The sequence below is a fragment of the Nicotiana tabacum genome, chromosome 18 (assembly GCF_000715075.1).
Source record: "Nicotiana tabacum cultivar K326 chromosome 18, ASM71507v2, whole genome shotgun sequence".
NCBI classification, from domain to species: domain Eukaryota; kingdom Viridiplantae; phylum Streptophyta; class Magnoliopsida; order Solanales; family Solanaceae; genus Nicotiana; species Nicotiana tabacum.
In genome coordinates this window covers 155,158,351-155,173,476 of record NC_134097.1, presented here as the reverse complement: position 1 = coordinate 155,173,476, position 15,126 = coordinate 155,158,351, and the positions used below count along the sequence as shown (strand labels likewise).

The 15,126-nt window shown below is 38.8% G+C and overlaps 1 long non-coding RNA gene across 1 annotated transcript; it reads right to left on the bottom strand.

Annotated features, from left to right (window-relative positions):
- Positions 1 to 223: 223 nt before the first annotated feature.
- LOC142173007 (uncharacterized) lies at positions 224 to 13,474 on the bottom strand. The gene is made up of 2 exons (XR_012702415.1): positions 12,925 to 13,474; positions 224 to 510 (listed from the first exon to the last, which is right to left on the bottom strand). It is a non-coding gene; the product is annotated as an uncharacterized LOC142173007 (long non-coding RNA).
- Between the last annotated feature and the right edge of the window lie 1,652 nt (positions 13,475 to 15,126).

Below are 15,126 nucleotides of genomic sequence, written 5' to 3'. Positions count from 1 at the left end.
TTGCAGAAGTGATCAATTGAAGAAATAAAGTTAGCAATTTTTATGTGTCCACACTTCATTATTTCCAGAATACAGCGCACTTGTGATCTGTTATCAAGTAAAAATGTATAACAAAAATAATGCAGCAGTTCCGATTTAGATATTCCTTTTTTAAACAAAGATTAACGACTTGTTCACAAACATATTCATGCATTACTATAAACCATGTTCCCTGCCCATAGAATCAGAATCGAAATATGTTTCTAATTGCAGCCTCCGAAATGGACAAGTAAACATCAAGATAAAGTTAAAGAGTCAATAAAATGAATAGCAAGATCACCAAAAAAAAAGGTATTCAAAGGCCATCTATACACTCTAGCTGCTTCCTTTTGAGCTAGTCAAGCAGGCATTGAACACGGACTGAGACTCTCCCGCCCCTTTGACAGCAATTCCTACACTTGACGTCGGATTCAGAGTGACCAGGTGAAGCCCACCTTCTCGTTGGCACGGATGAATCAGTTACATATTGTTCTGTTAAAGAATGAATGTAGACATATTACTTGTACTATACATAGATAGAATAAGTATTGAGATTTGATAGCAAATTCTTCGGATTTTTCTTTTACTTCTTTCCATAGTTAGAATCCTATGTACATGTATATATATATGTATTACTTCATGGAATAAGATAACCACTTTTGATTCTTCCATACCTTGTTTATTACATGGTATCGGAGCCACATCTGTGGCTCGCCGGAGTTGAGTCTGTCTCGCCGGAGTTGACCAAAACTTTTCGGCAGACACGTGGAGGCGAGTATGTGGTCCATTCTCTGTCGAGCTTTGTTCTCTGAGATCGCCTTGATATTTTCAGTCAATTGATGGTTATCCTTTGATTGCAGAACCTCGTTTTCGTGAAGAAAAAAAAAGGTCTCGGCCAGATTGTATTACAACCAATTTTTGTCAGGTTTGAGTTCTATTGTTTGGTTTGTTTCTGGGATTCTGAAGTATTTGTAAGACCATATAGTTGCATCTGATGTTGCTTGTCTTGTGGATTGGTATTTCTTGGTTTGGTGTTACGTTTCTGTTCAGTCATTTTCTTCTCAGAAAACTTTGGTTTGGTCTCTTTAATTATTCTGTTGGTTATTAAGAGAATTTGTTTGCTTAAAGATGGGTGATAACCAGACTACCATGACTGATATTGTTCCTGCTATGTCCAAAATTATAGAACATAAACTAAATGGTTCTAATTATTTAGAATGGAGTAAGACTATTAGAGTTTATTTGCGTAGTGTTGAGAAAGATGACCATTTAGTTCAAGACCCCCCTACAGATGGAACTAAAAAACATGGATGAGAGATGATGCACGGTTATTTTTACAATTAGAAATTCTATTGATAGTGAAGTTGTTGGTTTGACTACTCATTGTGAGTTTGTCAAAGAATTAATGGACTATTTGGAGTTTTTATATTCTGGGAAAGGGAATATATCTCGAATCTATGATGTGTGCAAGAAGTTTTATCGTGTTGAAAAGGGGGATAAAACTCTCGCTGCTTATTTCATGGATTTTAAGAACACCTTTGAGGAGTTAAATATGCTTCTGCCGTTCAGTACTGATATTAAGGTGCAACAGACTCAGAGAGAGTAGATGGCCATAATGAGCTTTCTAGCCGGTCTCCCTTCTGAATTTGAGACGGCTAAATCTCAAATCTTGTCTAGCTCTGAAATTTATCATCCGTTCAACAAAATGTCCTTGTTGCTAAAGGAGGAGAAAATGATCCAAGAAGAAGATCTCTTGTAACCATAGCTGATGGGTCAACCTACAATGCTATGGGATCTGGGACAGTTAAACCAACCCCTTCTATTACTCTGTCATCTGTATTCACTCTGCCAAAATTTTCCTTTAATTTAATCTTTGTGTGTAAACTTACCAAAGATCTAAATTGTTGTGCCTTATTCTTCCCTGATCATTGTTTGTTTCAGGATCTTATGATGAAGCAGATTATTGGTAAAGGACATGTATCTGATGATCTCAACATCCTTGATAAACGGGTGTCTCGGTCTATTGCCTGCTCTAGTGTCATGTCTCCATTCGAAGCACATTGTCGGTTGGGACATCCTTCTCTGCCTATTTTGAAGAAGCTTTGCCCTCAATTCCATAGTGTTTCTTCATTGGAGTGTGAGTCATGTCAGTTTGCGAAACATCACCGCTGCTCGTTAGGTCCTAGAGTTAATAAACGAGCAGAGTCTGCATTTGAGTTAGTTCATTCTGATGTATGGGGACCATGTCCAGTTGTGTCCAAATTTGGGTTTAAGTATTTTGTTACTTCTATGGATGATTTTTCTCGGATGACGTGGATTTATTTTATGAAAAATCGATCTGAAGTGTTTTCTCACTTTTCTGCTTTTTGTGCTGAAATTAAGACTCAATTTCATACTACTGTACGCACACTAAGGAGTGATAATGTTAAAGAGTATATGTCAGAATCATTTCAGTCTTACATGAGACAACATGGGATTATTCGTCAGTCATCTTGTGTTGATACACCTTCTCAAAATGGAGTTGTTGAGCGGAAGAATAGGCATCTATTTGAGACAACTCAGGCACTTTTGTTCCAGACGAAGGTCCCTAAACAATTTTGGACAGATGCAGTCTCTACAGCTTATTTCTTGATTAATCGTATGCCATCTACCATGCTTAGTGGTGGTATACCTTACCGTGTTCTCTTCTCCAACAAGCCATTATTCTCTGTAGAACCGAAGGTGTTTGGAAGCACATGTTATGTTCGAGATGTTCGACCATCTGTTACCAAGTTGGATCCCAAGGCCTTGAAGTGTGTTTTCTTGGGATATTCACGATTTCATAAGGAATATCGTTGCTACTCTACTGACCTTAGAAAATATCTAGTGTCAACTGATGTGGCATTCTCGGAGACTACACCATTTTTCCATACATCTCCTATTTCTACAAGTCAAGAGGAGGAAGATGATTGGTTAGTCTATCAGGTCACCAATGCTTTGACAGAACAATCAGATGATGTTTCTCTTGCATCTCCCAGTTCTTCTATTGAGCATTAGAAAACCGTTGTGCCTTCCGAAACTGCTCAATCTGCGCCAACAAGACAGCCAATTGTTCAAGTGTACTCTATGAGACGAGGGATCAATGATACATGTCCTACACCAGTTGCTTCGTCATCGAATCCTCCTCCGTCTGATCCTTCAGAAGATCTTGACCTTCCTATTGCCTTTCGCAAAGGTACACGTCACTGTAAATCCACATATTCCATTGCTAATTTTGTTTTTTATAACCACTTATCTCCTACACCTCGTTCTTTAATTGCCTCGTTAGACTCCATCTCTATCCCTAAAACAGTGAAAGAGGCCTTGAATCACTCTGGATTGTATGATGCAATGCTTGAGGAGATACATGCTTTAGATGAAAATCACACATGTGATCTAGTGGATTTACCCAAAGGAAAGAAATCTGTAGGATGTAAGTGGGTCTTTGCAGTTAAGGTTAATCCAGATAGTTATGTGGCAAGACTCAAAGCCAGACTTGTGGCTAAAAGGTATGCCCAGACGTATGGGTTTGATTATTCAGACACTTTCTCTCGGGTTGCTTAACTCACTTCTGTCCACTTATTATTTCTCTAGCTGCTTCTGAGAATTGGCCTTTGCATCAGTTGGATATCAAAAATGCATTCCTCCATGGTGATCTCCATGAAGAAGTGTATATGGAGAAACCACCTGGTTTTGTTGCTCAGGGGAAGTATGGGAAAGTATGTCATTTGAAGAAATCCTTGTACGGCTTGAAACAGAGTCCGAGGGCTTGATTTGGCAAGTTCAGTGAGATAGTTCAGGAGTCCGGGCTGAAAAAGAGTAGATGTGATCACTCAGTCTTCTATAGGCAATCCACAATTGGTTGTGATGACCCAAAAGGTCATCACTTGTGTTGCAAGTGAATTCAGTGTTTCGAGGCCTAAAAGCCTCCTTTTTACCCCCACCTTGATTTACGTGCCTAATCCGCACCTATATCCGGAAAGCTTTCTATGTGAAAATATGAGAAATAGAAATTTTAGAGTTAAAAATTTGATTATGGTTGACTTTGGTCTACATTTTGAGCAAACGAACTCGAATCCGTGTTCCGACAATCCCGGGAGGTCCTCAGTAAAATACTGGACTTGGGCGTATGCCCGAAAATGAATTCCGACGTCCCAAGCCTAAGAAATCAATTTTTGAAAGAAATTGTTTTACTGAATTATCTAAGAAATAAAGAAAAGAATTAATGTTTGAAACCATTGTTATCGGGCCCGTATTTTGGTTCCGGAGCCCGATACAAAATTGTTATAGTATTTGAAAGATAACTGTGAAGTTTGTTGAAAAACGGAGTTTATTTGACATGAGTTGGACTTCCGGTTGAAGAGTTATGAACTTTGAGAGTTCTCGATGAAAATGTTGAGTTTTGAGGTTTAATTCATGATTTTACATGTTATTTTGATGATATGATCACACGAGTAGGTCCAAATGATGTCTTTGAGTTAGTATGCACACTTGGTTTGGAGTTCCGAGGGCTCGGGTGAGTTTCGGGTAGGTTCCGGAATGTCTTAGGCTTAAAAACATAGTTGTTGCAGGTTCAGAGAAGTGGAAGGCCTCTGAACAAATCAGTGAGGTCCGCACAAAATGGAATGCTACCACGGAGGGGCCTGTGCGGCCGCACTGGATTTTGTGCGGACTGTGGTGGGGGCTTTGCGGCTGCACTGGATTTTGTGCGGTCCATGGTGAAGAAAAATTTCACTGGTCCGACTTCGAAAGCCTTTATCTTTTGATCTACAAGGAATTTTGAGATGATTCAAAAACGAAAGTTGTATCCCTTTGTGTTTAGTTTCCAGAAAGCTAAGCAAAATCATAATTTGGACATATATAGGGAAAGTTATGGCCAAAATGCTAAAGCATGTCACTGCAGTCCATACGGGAGCTGTGCAGCCGCACTCGATTTTGTGCGGTGCGTACAGGGGGTCTGAGAAGGGTATATTAAGACGGAATTTTCAGTTATTTTTCATTTTTCAAAACCCCAAAAACATAAAAGGCGATTTTTCAAATAACCTTTCTTCTCCAAAACATTGTAAGTGATTTCTAACTCGTTTTCTTCAATCATTAACATATTTTCACATGATTTCAACTCAAAATCAATGATTTTCATGGGGGAAATTGGGTGTTTTGGGTAGAACCTAGGTTTTTCAAAAATTGGAGATTTGGACCTCGATTTGAGGTCTGATTTCAAAACGAATCATATAGTTGGGTTCGTGGGGGAATGGGTAATCGGGTTTTGGTTCGAACCTCGGGTTTTGACCATGTGGGCTCGGGGGCGATTTTTGACTTTTTGGGTAAAACTTTAGAAAACTTATTTTTCATGCATTGGGGTTGATTCATTTAGTGTTTATTGATGTAATTAAGTAACTTGTGACTAGATATGAGCGAATTGGTGGTGGAATCAAGGGGTAAAGCTATAATTGAAACGTGAATTGTGTTCGTGGCATCGAGGCAAGTGTTTGGTCTAACCTTAGCTTGAGGTATTAGGAGTTGTGTCTTATTTACTACATGTTAATTGTGGAGTACGACGTATAGGCATGGTGACGAGTATATATATGTTAGTGTCATGCATGTCCGTGAGTCATGTATTATAATTTTTATGACTCTGTTGTGGTTTATTGCGCTTCATATGTTATTATCATCATTGTTCCGTTGTCAGGATGTTTGTTTGATATTAATGAGCCCTTGCCGGGATATTTGTTTTGATATTATTGTTCCCTTGCCGGGATGTTGTTGAAATATCATTGTTCCCTTGTCGGGAAGTTGTTATATTGCTCTTGTTCCCTTGCCGAGATTCCTTCTAATTATTGTTGGTTTGTAAATGGAAGCAGGTGGTACACCTATCACAAGATATAATGAAATGGGAGCGGGTAATACGTCTACCACAAGATATAATAAAATGGGGGGCAGGTGGTACACCTACCACAAGATATAATGAAATGGGGGCGGGTGGTACACCTACCACAAGATATAATAAAATGGGAGAGGGCGGTACGCCTACCATAAGATATAATGAAATGGGATCAGGTGGTACGCCTACCACGAGATAAATAAAATGGGAGCGGGTGGTACGCCTACCACGAGATAAATGAAATGGGAGTGGGTGGTATGCCTACCACTAGATAAATGAAATGGGAGCGGGTGGCACGCCTATCACGAGATAGATGAAATGGGAGCGGGTGGCACACCTGCCACAAGATGTGAAAAGAAAGTGAAATTTTCCTTTGTTTTCCTTATTCTTGTTAGTGGTTGATTTTGATTCCTTTATAATTATCTTGATATTCTGTTTTACCTGTTATTCCCCGAAGCATGTTTCCCACTCCTATCTTTATTTATTTATTTTTGTATTTCTTTTTCGTTGTATATATATATATATATTTAAACTGCATAGATTTATTTGGTAGTCTAGTCCTAGCCTTGTCACTACTTCGCCAGGGTTAGGCTGGATACTTACCAGCATATGGGGTCAGTTGTGCTAATACTACACTCTGCACTATGTGCAAATCTCGGAGCAGCTCTTGGACCGTAGCTTGGAGGCTTCCTTCAGTCCACCCGGAGATCCAAGGTAGTCCTGCAGGCGTCCGCAGGCTCTGACGTCTCTATCTATCCCTATTTCTTGTTTCATTTTTTTCCTTTTATGTAGAAATAATGTACTGTTATTTCTTCAGACTTTGTATGTAGCAATCGTAGACCGTCTGTGATACTGTGACACCATGTTTTGGGTGGTTAAGGCTTAAGTATTTGTAATAGATGCAATTTTCATACATCTTATTGTTGTCTTCCGCTTAAATTTGAATTTTCGCTGTTACCACGTTATCATCTTATATTTGTTAAAAAGAAATAATTGGTTAATGAAGTAATTAGATTAAAGGTTTGTCTTGCCTAGCTCACATTAGTAGGCGTCATCACGACTCCAGAGGGTGGGAAATCCGAGTCATGACAAGTTGGTGTTAGAGATCTAGGTTACATGGGTCTCACAGTTCACAGACAAGCTTAGTAGAGTCTGAGGGATCGGTACAGAGACATCTGTATTTATCCTCAGAGCTACAGAGTTAAGAACATCTTCACATTTATTCTCTCTTGTCATGCGATTTGGTTTCTCAATGCTAATTGAACTTCTACTCTATTCTTTCGCAAATGGCGAAAACACGCGCTTCCTCATCCACTGACCAGCAACCTCAGCCCCCAGCAGCAGCTCCCACGAGGGGCAAAGGGCGAGGGCGAGGCCATGCTGGAGGCCGAGGTAAGGGCAGAGCTCAACCCTGAGCAGCAGCACCAGCGGCGGAGCCTCAGGTTGACTTTGATGATGAGGTTCCGGCCCTAGTAGTTCCAGTGGTCCCCGCTCAGGTCCCAAAGGGGTTTATTGCTACCCCAGTTCTCAGGATACTCTGGTCCGTTTAGTGGGCCTCATGGAGAGTGTAACCCGAGCAGGGTTGCTTCTTATAGCACCAGCCGTCTCTTAGGCTAGATGAGGAGCCCAGACTCCTACTACTTGCACTCCGGAGCAGGTAGCTCCCCAGATTTAGACTCCAGCATCTCAGCCAGTTGGAGCAGTTCAGCCAGGTTTGGTAGCTCAGACCGGAGATGGACCGACTATGTCTGCCGATGCTTTGTGGAGGGTGGATAGGTTCACCAAGCTCTTCACTACTACTTTCAGTGGTGCATCTACTGAGGATCCCCGGGATTATCTAGACAGCTATCACAAGGTTCTCAGCAACACGGGGATAGTTGAGACCAATGGGGTCGATTTTGCCACTTTCGCTTGTCTGAATCCGCCAAGACTTGGTGGAGGGATTTCTATTTGGCTAGACCATCCGGATCGCCAACTTTGACTTGGGAGCAGTTTAATAAGCTATTTCTAGAGAAGTTTCTCCCCATTACCCAGAGAGAGGCCTATCGGAGGCAGTTTGAGCGTCTCCAGCAGGGTTCTATGACTGCTACCCAGTATGAGACCAGATTCATCGACCTAACTCGTCATGCTCTTGTCATACTTCCCACCGAGAGAGAGGGTAAAGAGGTTCATTGAGGGACTTATTCAGCCGATACGTCTTCAGATGGCTAGGGAGATAGGGAGTGAGATTTTCCTCCAAGAGGCGGCCAATGTGGCCCGGAGAGTTGAGATGGTTCTATCGCAGGGAATTGGTCAGGGATCTGAAAAGAGGCCTCGTCATTCAGGCTGATTCAGTGGTACCTTGTCTAGAGGTAGGGATTCGTATGGTAGAGACTATCCTCCCAGGCCTTTTCAATTAGCACTTTAGGTTTCTCACGGTGCTTCAGGTGGTCGTGGTTCTCAGATGCAGTATTCTGATTAGCAGTCCTACAGTGCACCACCAACTCCTATCGGTGCATCGCTGCTTCAGAGTTTCCAAGGTCGTCAGCCCCAACAGTTGAGGGCTTGTTTTACTTGTGGCGACAAGAGGCACATTGCTAGGTATTGCCCTCGATCACCGAGTATCTCTCAGTATCAGGGTTCCCGTGCCATGGTTCAGGCACCAGGTGTTCCACAGCCCGCCCAACCAGCTAGAGGTGCGGGTAGAGGTGATAGAGGTGGAGGTAGAGGTATTAAAGGTAGAGCTCAGGCCGCTAGAGGTGGAGGCCAGCCAACAGTAGTCCAACACAAAATGGAATGCTGCCACGTAGGGGCCTGTGCGGCCGCACTGGATTTTGTGCGGTCCATGGTGAAGAAAACTTTCACTGGTCCGACTTCGGAAGCTTATATATTTTGATCTACAAGGAATTTTGAGATAATTCAAAAACACTAGTTGTAGCCCTTCGTGTGTAGTTTCCAAAAAGCTAAAGAAATCACAATTTGGACATATGTAGAGAAAGTTATGGCCAAAATACTAAAGTATGTCACTACAGTCCACACGGGAGTTGTGCGGCCGCACTCAATTTTGTGCGGTCCGCACAGGGGGTCCGAGAGGGGTATATTAAGACAGGATTTTCAGTTATTTTTTATTTTTCAAAACCCCAAAAATATAAGAGGTGATTTTTCAAATAACCTTTCTTCTCCAAAACATTGGTAAGTTATTTCTAACTCGTTTTCTTCAATCATTAACATCTTTTCACATAATTTTAAATCAAAATCAATGATTTTCATGGAGGAAATTGGGTGTTTTGGATAGAACCTAGGTTTTTCAAAAATTGGGGATTTGGACCTCGATTTAAGGTCCGATTTCAAAACAAATCATATATTTGGGTTCGTGGGAGAATGAGTAATCGGGTTTTGGTTCGAACCTCGGGTTTTGACCATGTGGGATCAAGGGCAATTTTTGACTTTTTGGGTAAAACTTTAGAAAACTCATTTTTCATGCATTGGGGTTGATTCATTTAGCGTTTATTGATGTAATTAAGTAACTTGTGACTACATACGAGCGAATTGGTGGTGGAATCAAAAGGTAAAGCTATAATTGAAACATGAATTATGTTCGTGGCATCGAGGTAAGTGTTTGGTCTTACCTTAGCTTGAGGGATTAGGAGTTGTGTCTTATTTGCTATATGTTAATTGTGGAGTACGACGTATAGGCATGGTGACGAGTATCTATACGTTGGTGTTAAACATGCCCGTGAGTCGTGTATTAAAATTGTTATGACTCCGTTGTGGTTTATTGTGCTTCATATGTTATTATCACCATTGTTCCCTTGCCGAGATGTTTGTTTGATATTAATGATCCCTTGTCGGGATGTTTGTTTTGATATTATTGTTCCCTTGCCGGGAAGTTGTTATATTGCTCTTGTTCCCTTCCTGGGATTCCTTGTGATTATTGTTGGCTTGTAAATGGGAGCGGGTGGTACGCCTACCATAAGATATTATAAAATGGGAGCGGGTGGTACGCCTACCACAAGAAATAATGAAATGGGAGCGGGTGGTATGCCTACCACAAGATATAATAAAATGGGAGCGGGTGGTAGGCCTACCACAAGAAGATATAATGAAATGGGGGCGGGTGGTACGCCTACCACAAGATATAATAAAATAGGAGCGAGTGGTACGCCTACCACAAGATATAATAAAATGGGAGCGGGTGGTACGCCTACCATGAGATAAATGAAATGGGAGCGGGTGGTACTCCTACCATGAGATAGATGAAATTAGAGCGGGTGGTATGCCTACCACGAGATAAATGAAATGGGAGCGGGTGGCACGCCTATCACGAGATAGATGAAATGGGAGCGGGTGACACGCCTGCCACGAGATACAGGAATTGGGATCGGGTTGTACGCCTATAACAAGATGTGAAAAGAAAGTGAAATCTGCCTTGGTTTTCCTTATTCTTGTTAGTGGTTTATTTTGATTCTTTTATAATTCTCTTGATATTCTGTTTTACCTGTTACTCCCCGAATCATGTTTCCCCTCCTATCTTTATTTTTTTATTTCTGTATTTCTTTTCCACTGTATATATATATATATATATATATATATTTAATTGCACATGTTTATTTGGTAGTCTGGTCCTAGCCTGGTCAACTTCACCGGGGTTAGGCTTGACACTTACCAGCACATAGGGTCGGTTGTGCTGATACTACACTCTGTACTATGTGCAGATCTCAGAGCAACTCTTAGACCGTATCTTGGAGGCTTCCTTCAGTCCACCAAGAGATCCAAGATAGACCTGCAGGCATTCGCAGGCCCTGGCGTCTCTCTCTATCCATATTTCCTATTTCATTTTTTTCCTTTTATTCAGAAACAGTGTCCTGTTATTTCTTCAAACTTTGTATATAGCAATCTTAGACCATCTGTGATATTGTGACACCAGGTTTTTGGTGGTTAAGGCTTAAGTATTTGTAATAGATGCAGTTTTCATAAATCTTATTGTTGTCTTCCGCTTAAATTTGAATTTTCGTTGTTACCACGTTATCGTCTTATATTTGTTAAAAAGAATTGGTTAATGAAGTAATTAGATTAAAGGTTTGGCTTGCCTAGCTCACATTAGTAAGCGCCATCACGACTCCCAAGGGTGGAAAATCCGGGTCGTGACATTGGTATTATCCTCTTTGTTGTATATGTCGATGATATTGTTATTACGGAAGTGATTTTGCTGGAATTTCCTCTCTTAAGTCCTTTCTACATACTAGATTTCACAGAAGCAAACAGAAGCAAAAAAGGAATTTTTTGTCTCAAAGGAAGTATATTCTTGACCTGCTTGCAGAAACTGGAAAGTTAGCAGCCAAGCCTTGTGGTAGTCCAATGGTTCCAAATGTGCATCTGATGAAAGATGATAGTGATCCTTTTGACGATCCAGAGAAATACAGGAGATTATTTGGTAAGTTAAATTATCTCACTGTAACTCGTCCAGATATTGCTTTTGTTGTAAGTGTTGTTAGCCAGTTTATGTCTGCTCCTACGGTCAAACATTCGGCAGCACCGAAACAGATTCTATGTTACTTAAAAGGAGCTCCTGGATGTCACACCTCCTTTTTATCACCCGAGAGGTGATATAAGGGAGTTTTTGCAATTAAAGTGACATAAATCGAAATGGGATTATTTATTTATTTTTCAGTATCGCCACTTGGAATAATTTATGGTGTCTCAAGTCACCGGTTTATTTTAAATCCCAAATTGAGGAAAATTCGACTTTCCTTTTGAAGCCTGCGAACTAGAAATTCTGAATAAGGAATTCTGTTAACCCGAGGGAAGGTGTTAGGCACCCCCGAATTCCATGGTTCTAGCACGGTCGCTTTAAACTATTATAATTGGCATATTATCTTATTTTATTACATGTTTTAGCCTATGGTACATTTTAACTTATTAGCCGCTTTTAATTAATTTTAGGAGGATTCAACGTTATTTAAAACACACATTGAACCACACCACATGAATTACACCCGCAGTCCACGACACATTTTATTTAACGTTGTTGAGAATTGGAGTTGGGTCACATGAAATGCACACCCGAGTTTAAGGAAATTAATTTAAATTGTGCGCCTAAAACAACTACGCACTTAACAAAGTTTGCGAGGGCCATGGAAAATTCAATTAATGGCACACCCCAATTTTTAAAGAGTTAGTATTAATTACGTGAGGGCCATGAGTTATTTCATGAAACTGGCACACCTCAAATTTTTTTATAAAAGCTAACTAGTTTTGTGAGGGCCATGGGCTTAGGGGTTTTATTTGGCATGACACGCCTCAAATTATTTCAAATGGTTTTATTATTCGAAGTTGTTATAATTGTATTACATGAAATGCACCCCGAATTGAGATTCGCGTATCGTAACCATACAGGAACCGTACTCATGACCACGATAAATTATTATTATTGATCGCGCCTAAAGAAAGCTACGATGTTTATAAATTGATTAATTGTCTAAGTTGGCGATTTGAGCTTCTCGTAAGTTCTGTCACCATGGTTATGAGATGGATTGACAAGAAAAATTTTCAGTCACATTATCCGAAATAAAGCAGTCAAGGTAAAGACATTCTGTTAACTTTATTATCTAATGTTCTTATAAGAATTCCTTATTTTAGCAAAATTTACAACAACATAAAAAAAGAAACAAAATAAAAATAAAAATAGAAGAGCTTCTTCATCCTTACACTCTTTTCCATTGAATTCGTGTCCAGAACAACAAACGGAAATTATTAGGAATTACATACCAACATTCAAATCAATCTTTCAACATTCATCTCTTGCTTCTCGGATTAAACTCATGATGAGGTTGAATCTAAATTTGCATAAGATCTAATTAAATGCAAATCACATTATTTCAGCACAATCTCAACTTAAACAAAATCAGAACCTAAGCTTAACATGTAAATAGCTGCAATCGATTCAAACACTTAAGCACACACATAGCCAAAACAACTCAGATTTCCATTCATAATCAATGAAGCATCTTAGGCAAAGGTTTACATACCTAATCGTAGAGAATCAACGGGCATGGACCAAACATAGGCCACAATACCATTGATGGGGTTCCGAAGCAGCAGCAGAAACAGTGTGTTTCCAACCCACCTAAACCTTTTTTTTAGTTTCGAATCTACCTTTTCAAAATCTTCAAGCGTGCTTCTGATTATATTTTTTTTTTGATCGACTTCTTTTTTTTTTTTTTGATTTTTGAGTGAGGTTAGAGATGGGTGGATGTTTCTCTTTCTCTTAGGATGAAGCTAAAAATGGCTGCTATCTTTATAACCATACAACTCTTTTCAACAGACAGTAGAAAATGGAGAAATTTGAGAGTTACTGGGTTCTCATTATTAAAGAGTTGTTGGGTTCTTTTTTGTGTGTGATTTTTGGGAAACCAAAAAGAAGAATAATGGAGCTAGAGGGTGCCGTTTTTTTACAGGGGTCTGATTAGAGAAGAACTCTCATTTTCCTTTTTGCTCTATGTGCGCCGCTGCTATCTCTTTTTTTTTTTTTTTGGAAAGAAGATTTGATCTCCTCCTTTAAGTCTAGGAGCTGCTAGGTCATTTTAATGTGGAGGGGGGTCCGATTGGATAGGTGGGTCGGTTCATAGGTGGTTTGGGTCAAAGAGAAGTTTTGGATCAGATCTGCGCTGGGCGAGAATTGGCCCAATTTCACAAGACAAACTTTCTTTTTTCCAATTCTTTCTTTTATTTTCAAATTTTTCTTTTTCTTTTAATTAAAATCCAAATTAAAAATTCTAAATTATCCAAATGTGTGAAATTAAACTAATTATCTAGTTATAAAAATTATAAACATTACTTAATTCTAAATTAAAAGAGGAAAATCAATAAACTAAAATTAAAAGACAAAAAATGTAAAAATGAGCTATTGTTGTGATTTTTTAAATTTTTATAAAGCAAATAATTACTGATTAATTATAAAAAAACGTAAAAACAAATCCTAAATGCAATGCATGATATTTTGGTATTTTTTCATGATTTAAATAAAACTTAAACATGCACAAAATGCAAACAATTTAAATAAAAAGCCTACAAAATCCTATAAATAGGCAAATAATAGGAAAAAGTCTATTTTCTTTGATTTTATATAGTTACGTGAAGACAGGAGAGCAATTGGCCGATTTGTTCACAAAGGCGTTAAATGGAACTCGAGTTAATTATCTTTGCAACAAGCAGAGCATAATCAATATCTATGCTTCAGCTTGAGGGAGAGTGTTAAAGAATGAATGTAGACATATTACTTGTACTATACATAGATAGAATAAGTATTGAGATTTGATAACAAATTCTTAGGATTTTCCTTTTACTTCTTTCCGTAGTTAGAACCCTATGTGCATGTATATATATATATTACTTCATGAAATAAGATAACCACTTTTGATTCTTCCATACCTTGTTTATTACATGTTCCAAAGGCAAAAGGATAAATAAAGTAGGTATTCCATTACTACTAAGTTTTGCAGGTTGGACAGATACTAACTTGTTCGTTATTTTAGCAACCAAAAGTCCTCCAATAGTCATAAGTTTCATCCTTTGTGGATGATAGTCAATGTTGACTGAGATATCCCTGAGGACAAATGGCGCACGATTCAAAACTCGGTGAAGTAAATGGGGTAACTCCACACCATTCTCCACCTATAACTTTTTGGTAAGTGTCTTATATTTAACTAACAAATTTTAGAATGTAAGAAGACGGAGCTAGGATTTCCATAAGGGGAGTCAAAATATAAATAAATAAACTCACCAAGAAGTCAAAGAATGTCATTACATATTATATTATTTTTATATATATAAATAACCTAGCTAAACAGTATAATTTTCAAACGATGGGTGCATGTGGCTTCGCTAGTGATGAGAATAAGTTCTGTAAGCTACATACAAAATTCTAGCTAACCATCCAAGAAAAAATGGAATTCCAAAATTATTGACTAAACTAGTTAATATGTTCGCGCTTCGCGCGATTATAAGAAATAGGAATAGTATATTTAATGTAATATCTTTTAAAATTTTAATTGAATAAAAAAATTAATATATTGTATGTGTGTATACGAAAAATAATTCTATAGATGAATCAGATTCCAAATATACATATTTTCTTAATCAAATAACTCTTTGATCTTTCTAAAAGAAGTTTCAAGAAAATTTGATTTCCTTACTCCTATGAGAATTATGTGTACTTTGTTAGATCTAAT